We start from the raw sequence: 14,988 nt of genomic DNA on the forward strand, positions 1-14,988 counted from the left end.
TGCAGGCCAACAGGGGCTGGGGGGACACAGGAGTGGGGACCCAGGAGTCTCGTTAGGTGCTTCTTCCTGGTCTCTCCCTACCGACTTTTCCAAAACAAAATCACTGAATCTCTTGCCCGAAAGCTTTTAGCTTGATTCACAGGAAATTCTTTACCTACACCTCCCCACCCGGCATCGAAGTGATTGCATTACAGGAGAAGTTAGGCAATGAAGAGGATGTAGATATTCAGACTACAGAAACCCCCAAAGAATTTTGTATTCTAACCATTCCACCTAGGAAAGTAAGTCAAAAACTGGTGTGTGTATGTGTGTGTGTGTGTGTGTGTGTGTGAGAAAAGCAGTTTTTACGGCTCCTTGGCCAGGGTCACTTTGCCTTGAGTGCCTTGATTCTGACCCATGATCACTAGTTTAATCTTAATCCACAGCACATGGCTATGGGTTGGTATGCGTCTCTGCAGAGGAGTTTAATTATTACAAACACTGAAAAAGAGCCTTCCCATATGTGCTTCTCGGAACTGGAATCAAAACACTGAGACGCCTGACCTCTGTGGGCTCTGGGGAACCAGCTGACCCTTAGGACCTCCAGTTTATTTTTGGTGCAATGGGATCCATTTCATGCTGTCAAGAAGGATGAATTGAGCTAAGGATATATAGTAAGTGCTCAAAAAATATTAGCCATAATTTCCCCTCTCCATTTCTGAACTCAAATTAGAGGTAATCGCTTTTCCTAGACAAAAGGTGTTCTGCAGAAGGTTTTTTGTTTTGTTTTGTTTTGTATCAAGGATTGAACCCAGGAGCGCTTAGCATCCGCAGCCCTTTATGGTTGGGTTTTTTTTTTTTTTTTCATGCCAGAGATTGAACTCAGGGGCACTTAGCCACTGAGCCACATCCCCAGCCCTGTTTTTATATTTTATTTAGAGACAGGGTCTCACCGAGTTGCTTAGCAGCCTTGTTTTTGCTGAGGTTGGCTTTGAACTTGCGATCCTCCTGTCTCAGCTTCTAGAGCTGCTGGGATTACAGGCGTGAGTCACTGTGCCCAGCCATGTTTTTTATTTTGAGACAGGATCTCACTGAATTGCCAAGGACCTCCCTAAATTGCTGAGGCTGTCCTAGAACTTGCAATCCTCCTGCCTTAGCCTCCAGAGCGGCAGGGATTACAGGAGTGTGCCACCATGCCCGGCTTAAGGGTTCTTTTCTCACTGAAATGTATCCTAAATTAAATCTTGAACCATGAAGGCACAACTGGGGGCCACCCTCCACTGTCCACAGTGCTTTGGTGAAGGGTTTCTGGGGTGCCCACCCCCAACTGCTGATGCTGTTGCTGTAGCTCTTTAGGAATCTGTTTCCTGGTAATTCTGCCAGCAAAGCCCACCCAGAACTGGACAGTTCTCCGATGCCACTGGCTCTCCCCACCCCCCATATCTTCCCCCTTGACAGGGTGCAGGAATAGCTTCCTGTCACGTGCCTCTCAGGAAGGTATAAAAATGAGGTCCAATTCCTGCCCGGCTTTTCCCACACAGCCCCACTGTGGAGGGGGTGTGGTGGTTTTGTTTTTGTTTTCTGGGGGCCTTTTGAGCCTGGGCATTCCACATCCTTCCTCTCCTTTCAACGAGCTCCAACTCGTTTTCCAGTGCAGTCTTCTGGCCGCAGAGGGGGGAAAATGAGCCCTGTTTATCAGGGGACACTCTGGGCGTGTGTGAGTTGTGTGCAGGGTGGGCTCGCAGGAAGTGCACGGGGCGGGGAGCCCCGAAACACGCCTGTTCCCTGAACTTCCTGCCTGGAGCTGGCCAAGTATCAGGGACACCAGGGGACTCCTCCCCTCTCGCTGGGCTTTCCTGGCCCTTGCCTGGGGGTAACCTGTTCCTTCTCAATACTCCTTCCTTGTCACCAGCCTCCAGCTAAGATGCTGAAAGTACAGTCTGACAGGGGTGGAGAATTCCTTCAGGGATGGGGGCCCCTTAGGGAGAGCAGGAGTCCTGGGGGGATCCTTCAGCCCAGCACTTTCTCCCTCCTGGGCTTTAGTGCTCTCTATCTGAACTGCGGCTCTTGTACTGTGTGGAAGGTTGTTAACCACAGCAAGGGCCAGAGCTCGGCCCCCAGGAGCACCCGGGGCAGGTGGCAGCTCCGCGTCCTTGGGTGCGCACCCCTTCCACTCTGGCTGGGCCTGTGGGGCAGCAGGATCCAGAGGATATGGCCTGAGTGGAGGGAGCCCTGAGCTGCCCTGACCTGGCCACCCTCGCAGGCTGCTGTGTTTTAAAGTGATTTAAGAAGAAGGGTGATTTATTAGCATTTCGTTGAGAAGCCTGCGCTGAAGTCTGCCCTTCATCCTTCCTCTTCATCTCTCTCTACCTTCAGAGCTTTTTTTTTTGCTTAAGGAAAACATGGATTTTCCCTGAGTCTCGAGGGTGGCAGGATGGGGAAGAGGCAAAGGGACAGAGGAAGGGGATCAGAGAGGTATAGGCTTCATGTTTGGACCAAACTCATGCTGAGAAGTTTTCCACCCAAAGCTGAGGCTATTGGGCAGACGAATGCTCCAGAGAAAATCCATCTTCTTGTGGGAGCCGTGTGGGAATTAGGGTGGCACTCCAGTTCACACCTGTACACTCTCTTTGTACTCGGGGTCTTCTACATGTTTCTCACCTTCCAATATCTTCTAGATATTTCTCACTTGCCTCTGCCGAGTGAGCCATGGTCCTGGGTGAGCTCTGATCAGCCAGGATTAGTGTCCTGCTGGCCCTGCCCAGGAGGGGCCCGTCCTCCGTCCTGGGTCTCAGGTTGGCACTTAACCAGGCAAATGCACTCTGACAGATCCCTTTTCTGCGTGAACTACTTTTTCTTGGGGACTCTGGTTACCTCAGCCTTCAGGGGCCGCAAACATCTTAGAACAGCCTCAGCTGTGGTCTGGCCTCTCATTAGTTGCACAAAGGAAAGCCTTGTTTGTTTTGGAGCAGGGGCTGTTCAACTATTTTCAGCCTTGGGGGCTTCTCCTTGAAGCTCCTAATGGGAGACGGGCTTCATTACGGTTTTGAAAACAATCGTTTTCACAAGTAAGAACAGGCTGTCTTCCCAGAGAATATTAGGAGGGAGACCCCAACTTGCTGAAAGCTGCTTTCTGAGACTCCGCTGCTTCTAGAACCCTCCGGGAGGTGATGAATATTCATGACCTCCCCAGCGCTGTGTGCATCCACAGGCTGCCCTTCCGTAGCACAGTGAATGGCAGGCTGCCCCAGCGAAGGAAGTGAGGCCGGCCTCCAAGCCTTTTTTACAATTCTGGCACGTGATCTGGAGACCTGAAGATGAAAGTGGGGTTCTTTCAAAGTTTGGGAGCAAAGAAAAAAGAAAAAAAAGAAAGAAAAGAAAAAAAAAGGAAGTTCATTAGATGTAGCATTTGTTTAAAATAAATAAATAACCACTGTGGGAGAAGGAAGAAGGAAGTTCTCCCTCCAGTTTAGATGTTACCCTGCACCTCAGGGGTGGTGCCTCAAATAGGAGAGCAGATGGATGATTCTGGGGCTCTTCTGGGCAAGGACTCCACCTGATGGGGAAAGGAGGGGACACTTGTTCACAGAGAGGCTCCATACCCAGTGCCTGAGCCCTGTCCCTCATTCTGGATGTGAACAGCCTTGGGCATCAGCCTAGAATGGGGGCAGAGGCTGAGCACAGTGTGTCTTAAGAAATGCATCCTGCCAGTGGCTTCTTTCTGGCAGGAACCATTCCCTGCCACCTGGGCTGTCCGTGCCCACAATGAAGTGTCCGCCAGTTCTGTCTGGAGCAGTAGAGTAGAATTGCAGGGTCTTTTTGAGAATGGTGGACATCCTCAGGTTATGGCCCCTTCCTGTCCAGTCTGCTGGGAACCTGGACTCTGGGGTTCTGGGAGGCAGGGAGATGCACTAAGTCTTCCTGGAGGGGGTGGGGTGTGTCCCCCAAGGGCCGCAGCCATATGGGGAGAATGATGTCAGGTTTTTGTGGGGTTTTTTTGTACCAGGGATTGAACTCAGGAGCACTTGACTACTGAGCCACATCTCAGCCCTTTTTATGTTTTATTTTGAGACAGGATTCTGCTAAGTTGCTGAGGTTAGTTTGAACTTGCAATCCTCCTGCTTCAGCCTCCTGAGCTGCTGGGATTAAAGGCGTGCACCACCAGGCCTAGCTCATTTTTAAAAGTCTGTTCATTCAATGTTATGATATAATTTTATATTTGAAAATTTAAGAATCTGTATTTTGTGATGCACATTATAGCAGGTACACCTCCTAAGTTCTTTGGCGGGAGGATAAGCACACAGACAGCTATAACGGGGGTCTCAATAGGGGGTGTGCTCTGGACCCACCTGGGGAGCTTTTTCAAAACCCAGAGGCTGCCAGGTACAGTGGTGCACCCCTGTAATCCCAGCTACTGAGGAAGTTGAGGCAGGAGAATTGAAAATTTGAGACCAGCCTCAGCCAATCAGCAAGATCCTTGACAATTTATCAAGACCCTCAAAATAAAAAATAAAAAGGGCTGGGGATGTAGCTCAGTGGTAAAGTGCTTCTGGGTTAATGCCAAAAAAAAAAATGGGGGCTGTACCAGAGGGTACAACAGTTAATAGAATTCACATGTGTGATCACCACTCAGCAGAAGAAGTCAGACATTAGCAACATAGTTGAAGTACTCCACGGCTCCCCACCAGGCTTATCCCCTCAGCCCACCCAAAGACAACTGCTACCTGACATTGGGTGTTTTAGTTCCTGTGCATTTCTTTCTTTAGGGACAGGGTGGTACCAGGAATTGAACACAAGAGTGCTCTGCCACTGAGCCCCAGCCCCAGCCCCTCCCCACCCCCTTTTAAAATAACTTTATTTATTTTTCTGTGGTGCTGAGGTTTGAACTCAGTGCCTCACAAATACTAGGCAAACGCTCTACCACTGAGCTACAGCTACAGCCCTCCTCAGTCCTTTTTATTTTTATTATTATTATTTTTTTGAGACAGGGCTTTACCAAGTTGCCGAGTTGAACTTGCAATCCTCCTGCCTCAGCCTCCTGAGTTGCTGGGATTATAGGTATGCAGATTCCCCTGCATTTCTTTATCCTTTGGCCACACGTGGGTGTTGAGAACACTCTAGTATTGTCCTGTACTGTGTCACTTAGGGTATACATTTAGCTCCCTGTAACAGAATACCTCACTTTGGTTTCTTAACCAAGGAGTCTGAGGGCATCCGGGCCCCGTTGAGACAGTAGCTCCATGTTGGAGTCAGAGAACGAGCTCTTTACTCCGCTGTCTTTAGTGATGGTTTTAGAATTCGTTGTCTCAAGATGGCTGCTGTGTCTCCAGGCATTTTGTTTGCCTTCCAGGCAGAAATAAGCCAGAAGGACAAAAGACTAACCATCTCCTACCAGCTGAGTCTGTCCTATTCATCAGGAAGGCGATAGCTTTATGTGATGCTCCATGCTGCAGACTTCTGCTTACATTTCCCTGGTTACCCCCAAACAAGGAAGGGCAGCAAAGCAAGGTTTTAGTGGGTCAGATGGCTCCTATTTATAGGAAGAAAGGGAAAGGGGTATTGAGGATGCTTACAGGAGCTTGCAACATGCACGTTATAAAATTGCATGTACAAAGGGAGCGTTCTTCTTCAGTTTGCTTTTTTAATATATATATACTTTTAAGTTGTTGATAGACCTTTATTTATTTATTTATTTATTTTATATGGGTGCTGAGAATTGAGCCTAAGTGCCTCACACATGCCAGGCAAGTGCACTAACTGCTGAGCCATGATCCCAGCCCCTCAGTTTGCTTTTTTAAATCCATGTTGAGTTCACTAGATTCATCTAGTTTGGAAAGTGTAGCCCTGGTTCATTATCTTCATAAGCAAAAATGTCACTGTACCATAGCTTTGTTCATCTTATCTCTAGGAGGCACTTGGGTTTTCCCCCAGGGTTTTTTTTCATAAGCCGTGTGGACATGAACATTCTTCTTCATCTTTTCTGCCCAGAGGTTCCATCTGTTGTAATAAAATATTGTAATAAAGTGTGGGGTTTGATGAGTTTTGTCAAATGCGTGTGGCAAAAGCATGACCTGAATCGAGGTGACCCTGCCTTCCTGCTGGTCGCCTTGTGGACAGACACGTCTTCAGGGGTGGGAATGCCGGGTTGCAGGTTGTGCAATTCCGCTCCTGTTGCTAGTGCTGCTCCACATCTGGGCTGGGATTTCTCCCGGAGAATGCTCTGGGCAGGTCGGGGGACGCTCTAGGGCAGGTCACAGCTGGTGTGTAGCTGTCCTTCTGCCCTGAAGCTCCCCTGTTCAGCTCTCAGGACCAGCTGAGCAGCTGGAGCCTGTGTGTGGAGTCAGGCAAGGCAAGGGGGGGCTGGCCCGGGGACTCCCCTCCACTCCTTCCTAGCCACACAGACCTGGGCAGGTTCCCTAGCACCTGTGAGCCACACAGTCCTCCCCTGTGAAGCAGGGACAGGATTTTCCCTTCACAGGATTAGAGATGACTGTGTAGGTGAGAGGGCTGATGGAGAGTGAGTGAGTGAGTGTGTGTGTGTGTGTGAGAGAGAGTGAGTGAGTGTGTATGTGTGTGTGTGTGTGTGTGTGTGTGTTGGGGAATGCTGGGTCCTTTGCCTATTTCTCAGTGGAAGAGATGGGCCTGAAGTGGTACCCCCTTTCTCCACAGAAAAGCCTGCTTCATCATGGCTGATTTTAGGACTGTCAGCAAAAGAGTCCATTGTAGATAAACTTCCTATTTTCCTGTTGCCCTGTTTACTTGGCCACTGGCCGAGAAGATACCAGCACTCCAGGTACTGGACACCCCCTTACTAGTTTATCACAAACGTATCCAGTGTAGTACTTTGAAGAAATGTGCAAACAAGGCCTCTGGCCTTGAGCTGGGCTTCACAGAGATGTCTACATTTTTTAAGATAAATTACAACTGGGCTCCATGGTAACAGCTGGCAGGGGGAGGAAAGAAAGGGGAGAAGAAGCTCTCCCCTTCTCAGGTGTTGTCCTTGAAGAGTTAACTTACTCAAAATAGTGAAAGAAAAAGCTGCTTTTATGTGAACTTCTGCAGACTGTGAACTTCTGAGCCCCTCCCCTTACATGCTGGGTATAAAACTCTGAAACTTCTTGAACTCGGGGCTCAGGGGATTGATTGATTACAGCAGAAGCTGTGCCCTCTGAACCTGGCTGCAGCCAAATAAAACTGTTTCCTGCTGTCTTTGGTGCCTTGCCTCATCTGTCCCTACAACAGGCCATCCAGAGGTTCTTTGGTGAATCAGTGTAGGTCCTGATAAACTCATCGTTAAGTTGGAAACATGGTCAGTTGGCAATGTACATGCCAACAGACCAAACACCTGGCTTGGCCCCAGCACCCCAGAGCAGCTCGTGGCTGATGGTGGCAGGGGTGCCGCTGCCCCACATCGTGATAGGAGGGTCGTGCTGCACACCACCATCCTGGGAAGCATCAAAAGCCAGAATTTAAAGCAAGGTTTCTACTGAATGTGTGTCACTTTCACCTCATCTAAAGCCACATGGTCCTAAGTCCAGAATCTGTGGTGGGGTGCCATCTCCTCTACTTCCTGGAAGAGTGTATGTGGAATTGGTGCTGCTTCTTCCGTAAGCATTGGGTATAATTCTCCAGTGAAACCATGTGGGCCTGAAGACTGGGTTTTGGAGTGAATTTTTTAAATTATGAATTCCATTTCCTAATTCCATTGGAGTAGCCCTGGAGCTTAATAGTTACTTACTAGTTACCGGCTATTCGGCAGGTCACCTGTTCCGTGTTGCTAGGTTGTGGTAGTTTGTGTTTATGGAGGACTTAGTCCACCTCCCCTGTCTTCAGTTTGGGTGTAGATTATTCCTCGTATTTGCTCATCACCCCCTTTATTTTCTTCTTCTTTTGTTATGCAGGGGTGGAACCCGGGGGCCTTGGATGTGCCAACCAGGCACTCTGCCACTGAGCCACACCCCAGCCCTCCCTCATCCTTTTGCAGCCCACAGAGACTCTAGTGATGTCCCCCCTCCCCTCCTAATGCTGATCGTTTGTGTCTTCTCTCTGTTTGTTTGCGCATCTTGCTAGAGATTTGTCAATTTTATCAATCCTTTAAAGCAATCAGCTCTTTGTTCCATTGCTGTCCTTTTCAGTTTCCTTCCTTCCATATTTCCTTCCTTCTGCCTGTTTCAGTTTGTTTTGCTGTTTCTGGGTCCCAAGCTCAGAGCACGGGCTGCAGACTTTTCCCTTTTCCTGTCGTATTCATTTGGTGCTATTACTTTCCCCCTTCCCGCTGCTTTAGCTGCATCCACAAACTTCTGTATGCTGTGTTTTCATTCAGTTCAATGTATTTTTAAAAATTTCCCTTGAGAGTTCTTCTCTGATCCATTGATTATTTAGACACTTAGTTTAAAAATATTTGGACAGTTTCTAGTTACCTTCTGTCATTGGTTTCTGATTATGTCCATTGTGGTCAGGGAACACAAACGACATGATTTCCATCGGTTGAGATTTGCTTTGTGGTCCAACAGACTGCTTGCCTTTGTTTGTGTCCCATTGTCCTCTGGAGAGAATGCATGTTCTCTTGTTGGGTGGAATGTTCTGCAAAGGTAGATTATTTCCCTTAGCCATGTTGTTGAGTTCTTCTATGTCCTTGATTATTCTCTATCTAGTTGACCATTCACTATTGAGAGGTGGTACCACCTATAACTATAATTATTGATCTATTTGCTTCTTTCTGCACTGTCAGTTTTTGCTTCACATAATTTGCAGCTCTTTGCTTAGGTTCATAATTATTTAGGAGTTCTTTGTCTTCTTCACAGATTAACTCTCTCATCATTGTATCATGTACCTCTTTGCCTCTGATAGTTTTCTTTGCTTTGAAATCTACTTTACCTGATATTGATGTAATTATCCCATTTTTCTGTTGATTAATGATTACATGATACATCTTCTCTTTTTTATTTCAACTTGCCATTTTATGGAGTGAATTTCATATAAACAGCAGATAGCATGTTTATAAATCTACTCTGCCAATCTGTCTTTTTAATAGGTGTGTTTAGGCCATTTACATTTAGTATAATTATTGGTATGTGAGGTGTTGATATTTTGCCATCTGAAGGGAATGATAGAATCCCTTCCTCCTTTCGACTCCCTTTCCCCCCCCCCGTTTGTGATGTGATTGTCTTCAATATTATCACCTCATGTAGAGAACCACATCTGTGTTGCAACGTTTCTTCAACCATCACATATAATTTAGAAAACGCAGAAGGAGTGTTTATTTGTATTTTAGCTTCCTGTGTTTTTCCTCCCTCCTGAGATTTCAACCTTCCTTCTTTTGCTGTTCAGTTTGTGTCTGGAGGACCTCCTCTGGCTGTTTATAGCAGAACTGCTGTTAGGTTTCTTCATCTTGGAATACTTTTATCCCCCCTCGCTTTGCGGATAGAGTTTGAGTTGATGGTTCTTCATTTCAGCATTTGAGAACCACTGTGACTCCCTTTTCTCTCCTTCTGTTTTTTTTTTTTTTTTAATATTTATTTTTTAGGTGTAGATGGACACAACACAATGCCTTTGTTTTTATGTGGTGCTGAGGATCGAACCCGGGTCCCGCCCGTGCTAGGCGAGCTCTCTACTGCTGAGCCACAATCCCAGCCCCTCTCCTTCTGTGATTTCTAATGAGAAATTCATGGTCTTTCAATCGCTTCACCCCTGTAGCAAGGTGTTTTTTTCTGCCTCAGAACTTTCAAAATGTTTTGTCTTTAGTTTTCAGAAGTTTGACTCTGATGTATCTTGGTGTGGATTTGGAGGGGGCTTTATCCTATTTGAGGTTCACACAGATTAATAAAGATCTAAAGGTCTCAGAGACTATTTTGTTATTGTTCTTGTTTGTTTGGTCTCTTTTTTCTTTTTTGTTCAGATTGGATAATTTTCTCTTCTTTCATTTTCCAGCACACAGATTCTTTCCTGTACCCAATTCCTTCTGCTGTCCAATCCATGTGTTGTGTTTTTTATTTTGGTCATTGTATTTTCCAGTTCAAAAACTCCCACTTGGTCCTTTTCTGTATCTTCTGTTTATTTGCTGAGACTTGGTGTTTCTTTTCTGAGGCTTTCTATTTTTCTCATGTGTTTCAAGCACATTCATAACTGCTCATGGAAATACTTCTATGATTGCATCATTAAAAGCTTTTTCTGGTTGGCTTAGGTGGTGTAATCCTGTAATCCCAACTATCCAGGAGGCTGAAGCAGGAGGATTGCAAGTTGGAGGCCAGCCTGGACTATTTAGCAAGACCCTGCCTCAAAATAAAAATGGCAGGGGCCTAGGGATATAGCTCATTGGTAGAACACCCCTGGATTCAATTCCGGGTACCCTTGAATTAATTAATTAATTAATTAAAAGGTTTTCCAGATAATTCTGTCATCTTGGCATTGACATTTCATTTGGTTTGCAATCAAAATGTTACTGTAACTTGGCTACTAGGGGTATTATGTTACCAGGCTCTGGATCTTATTTAAATCTTGTTCCACCTGGTTCCCTCTAGCTCTTCTGGCTGGAGATCATCTGCTGCCTTGGTCTTGCTGCCTGGTCAGGCTGGGTAGGAGTGCCTCCTGGCTATTCTGCTGACTTGAGGAGAGGAATGACCTCACTGGTTCATAGGGAAAGCTGACTCTGGACTCTCCAGGAGGCCTCAGATTCCGCCCCGCCCCGCCCCCCCAGTGTGAGGAGGGGGTTGTTTCATTGTCCTTTGATGTTAGTAGGGCAGAAGTCAAGGATCCCGCAGGTTCTTTGCTATCAGCCTCTGGGGTGACCTCCAGGCCCTGGCTGCTCCTGTGGTGTGGCTGTGGCACCCTGTACTTTTAACCCTTGCTGATATGGGTGGAGACCGCGCCCAGGGGCTTTTCTGGGTGGGAGCTTTTCTGGGTTCCTCTTCTGGCCTAGCTTTCCCTGGGTTTTCTGTCTGGCTAAGCCCCCCTTTTCCTGGTCCTTTAGAAAGGGCAGGCTTTTGCTATTTGATTGATTTGGTTTGGTCTTTGCCTCTTAGCATTTCCAGCTTGCTGACTTTTGGCTCCAAGGCTGGAATATGTGGGGCAAAAAGAAAACCCAGACCCAGTTGTTCTTGGGCCCTGAGGTCTCTAGCTGGTACACTTTGTTTTCTCTCCACCCTTCATCTATTTTTTTTTTTTTAATTGTGGTAAAGTACGCCTGACGTAAATTTTACCATCCTCCCCATGTTTAAGGGTACAGTTCTGTGGTGTTACATACACTCAAGATGTCCCACTGTGGCCACCGTCCAGTCCCAGAGCTCTCTTCATCTTGTAAAATTGAAACTTGACTCCCATTAAATAACAGCGCCCAAGGTTTTGGCAGACACCACCTACTTTCTGGTCTCCAAGTCTTTCAGAATTTGAAAAAAAAAATGTTTATCTTATATGTAGCCCAGTGTCTTAAAGTTATACTTTGTGAGGGAAAGAATTGAGAAAAGTGCACCTAGTATGCTGTTGGAGGGGATTTCTTTACCCTCCATCACTTAGTAAAGATCTTAACAGACTTTTGCTAGGTAGTTTGGTCTTCCAGAGATAGTCAAATTTTACAAGGAAATAATTATTTTTCTTAAAAAAAAAAGAATGGCATTTTAGTCCTAGGAATTCAGGTATCAGTGGGCTGGAGGATACATTTGTGGGGGCAGCGAGATGGAGGTGGTAAACTTGTAGGCTGAGTCTTTCCTGGGACTCCTGAGGCTGCAAGTGGACCCTGAAGAGAACTAGCCCCAGACCTCTGCCTCCTGACCCCAGCCAAAGTGTTGTCACAGCTCCACTCCTGACACTTGGCAGCCTGCCAGGGGAGAGCGCAGGAACACCCCCTGTTAAGTAAACACTGCGTGTTCACATTTCACTGCCGGGGGTTGGAGGGCTCAGTCAGCCTAACGGGTTCCATATGTTGGCCTTGCTGGTCCAGGCATGACTAGCTACACCTCTGAAATGACAGATCAGATGTCTCATGTGATGGAAAAAATAACTGCCATTCATTGTGTATCTGCGCAGGCCAGACCTTGTGCACGGTGTGTTTTATTTGCAACTCTTGCAGAATACTTGTATGCATTTAAGAATGTTTACACCAAATTTATAATCATTCCTATATCACCAGGTCAGCACATCAAGAAAAGGTTTAATTTTTTATGAGAGCACTTTCTATTCATCATTCCAACATAGATAGGAAATCTATAAATACAATCTTGGCATGCTCTCTTGGCAGGTGCATTGGAATTTAGAATACTTTTCCACTTGCCTTATTCTGTTCAGTCCTACTTTGGAGTGGTTGCAGATCCCGTTTGCACATTTGTAAGTTCTTTTTGAGGATGAAGGCGGAGCTAGATGATGCTGGCAGTCTTGCACCCAGGACCTAGCAGAGCACTATAGCAAGCAGCCATGTTTGTCAATGTGTTCACATGGTCCTTGCTTCATTTTGGTTTCGGTGCTGTTATCTGCAGTGCGTGGCTCTTCTCTCCAAGTGGAAGTGTCGTCTATCTCCCTTCGTGATGAGGACACTCAGTCTTGGATGGACAGGTGACTTACACAGGGTCGTCTGGCTTCTGCATGGCTGAGCTGGGGCTCACCTTTGCCCCTCCGACTCTGGGGTCCTTGTTCTCACCCCACCCCTTCTACAGCCCCCATCGCCCAAGTCACACCAGTCAGACCCGATCCTTCTGGATAGAGATTCTCGGGCTCAATCCAGGACCCTCAGGACTAGCTGGGGGTGCTTGGTGCCCATTCTGTACCCGTTCCCTAGAGCAGAGGCCTGATCCTGGCTGCATAGCAGAATCACCAGAGGAGAGTTTTAAAAATCCCAGTGCCCCAAATGCACCCCAGGCCAATAAACTCAAGCTCTGGGTGGGATCCAGACATCAAAAGCTTAGTTTGAGGTCATGGCCAGAGAGTCGGAGCAGGCTGGTGAAAAGTCACTGATTCAGGAATGCTCTTTCGGTTCCCTGGGTGACTCCCTACAGCAAGGGCCTGGGGGCTGCAGTCTGCTTGGGAAGCTTCTTTAAAGTACTTATTTGGAGAAAAAGCCAAATACCTGTGTTGAAAAGTAGGGTGCAGGCTGACGGGGCCGGCAGGGGCTGCCTATGGCTCTGAGTTTCCTGGTTTCCGCTGTTGGAGAGTGTGCTCAAGGGCAAGGGGAAGGGCATCTGCTCTTTTTATTTTTATTTTTTTTAGCCAAAATGGATATGTGGGGTCAGGGCAGTAAGGAAGAAGGCGCCACCTGAGAGGCCCAGGCCCCTTCAGACCCTCCCAGCCAGGGCTCAGAGAGGCAGGACAACTTGCCTGCTGTAGGGCTCCACTGTGCCCTCCAGACCCCTCCTCCTGCTCCAGGTCCCAGAGGCTGACCTGTGGCCACAGTGGTCTGCCATGAACTCCTTGGTGCTCGGGCTCCAGCTGGTTTCCTGCGCCACATAATCATTGTTTATCTGGAATTTCACTGAAAAGAGGTGTCCTGGTTTTATCTGGCAGCTCTGTGGCAGCTGTGATCCAAATGAAGCATCTGTCCCGCCAACACCATGTCTTGTCTTTTTTTTCTTTATGTTCGGTATTGGGGTTTGAAGCTGGGGTGGGGTAGGTCTCAGCCACTGAGCTACATCTCTAGTCTTTTTTATTTTATTTTGAAAGAGGGTCTTGCTAAGTTGCTGAGGGTGGCTTCAAACTTGCAATCTTCCCTCCTGGGTCTCCTGAGTCTCTGGGATCTTCGGCATGTGCCACGGGGCCAGGCCCATACTTCACCCTTTGTCCACTGTGCCTGGGCCTTTCCCTCCTGTTGCATCTCAGCTGGGACCTCTTGGGGCACGCGTGGCCCCGCCACCTCTCCCCTTCCTGTGCCCTCAGCTGGCCCTGCTCGCCAGCACAGCATTTTTCTGCTGGGCCCTGGTGCACTAATGCACACGCCAGCCGGGTCCCTTTCTTCCTACAGTGGCCTTCTTTTCTTTCGCTTTCTCCAGGTGTTCTGAGGGCATTGGCTCCAGCCAAGTTAATGATTTACAGTTTAGGACTGGTCATTCAGGTCAAGTGATGGACGGTGGTATTTTTCCTAGTAGTGGAGTCCCCGCTACTCTGGATCAGTCCAGAACCCTTTGCATTTACACAAACTCTATATATACTAATAGACTATACTAATAGAACAATGCCGGTCTAGCTATTAACCTGGGTAACAGGGAAGCCGCCCTGGGACACAATCCACATAGTGGCCTGGGGGTGCAAGTGAAATAGGGGTACGGCCACCCAGGGTCTGGCCCTTTCAGGGTCTGGCCCTTTCCCTAGGGAGGGTGGGGCACAGGGCCTTCCTGTAGACTGCAGCACACCCCCCAGGCAGGCCCTCCTCACCCCAACCACAGGGGTGCTTGGTAGCCAGAGGCTATACCCCTGAGACCCAGCAGGATACCGCCCCTCCCCTCTGATCCTCTTCACCTCCTGAGGAGCCCACCTCCGAATGCCATCTGCAGATGAGGTCAAAGGTTCAGTTTGGGAGCCATTGCTCTTCCCTTCTGCCTTCAGCGGTGTAGCCAACTCCAGTCTCCGCTTTAACCCCTGCGGCTCTGCGCCTGGGACAGACCTATTGGACTATCGGGAACCCAGGGACGCCCTGTAAATAGTCATTGGCAGTTGAATCATTCATCCAAGTTCTGGCCAGTGGAATGCGAAGATGGGTCGTCTTTCAGGCCATCCCGAGTACCGGGTGCCCAGGGGTGAATTGTCCACTCAGGATTTCGGGGACCTCCTGAGGGCTGGTCTTCCCCAGGCAGCTAGCTCATTGGCGGCTGGACTCCTATGGACCTGAGAGTTAGACCCCAGTTTGTAAAGAGGGGTTGGTTATCTTGCAGGGCTGGGACTGCAGAATGGGCTGCCATTTTATCTAAGCACTTTGATACATGTTTGCATTTTTAGTATAACCAGTTACCTTATCTTTATAATCAGAAAGGTTTAGGGTTTTTTTGTTTGGCACTGAGGATTGAACCCAGGGGCACTTTACACTGAGTCACA

General features: G+C 47.9%; 1 protein-coding gene across 2 annotated transcripts in view; it reads left to right on the forward strand.

Annotated features, from left to right (window-relative positions):
• Positions 1–14,988, forward strand: part of Mertk (MER proto-oncogene, tyrosine kinase) — a 100,283-nt gene that overhangs the window by 4,014 nt on the left and 81,281 nt on the right. The window contains exon 1 of one of the 2 annotated variants that reach the window (XM_046462821.2): positions 457–653. The exons of the other annotated variant lie outside the window; for it this stretch is intronic. The gene's annotated coding sequence lies outside the window, so the exon portion shown is untranslated. Of the gene's footprint in view, positions 1–456; positions 654–14,988 lie in introns of those variants that run through there. 2 annotated transcript variants of the gene reach the window in all.

The sequence above is a fragment of the Marmota monax genome, unplaced genomic scaffold, assembly GCF_021218885.2.
Source record: "Marmota monax isolate L192 unplaced genomic scaffold, Marmota_monax_Labrador192_F-V1.1 WCK01_AAM20220418_F8-fsc00245, whole genome shotgun sequence".
NCBI lineage: Eukaryota > Metazoa > Chordata > Mammalia > Rodentia > Sciuridae > Marmota > Marmota monax.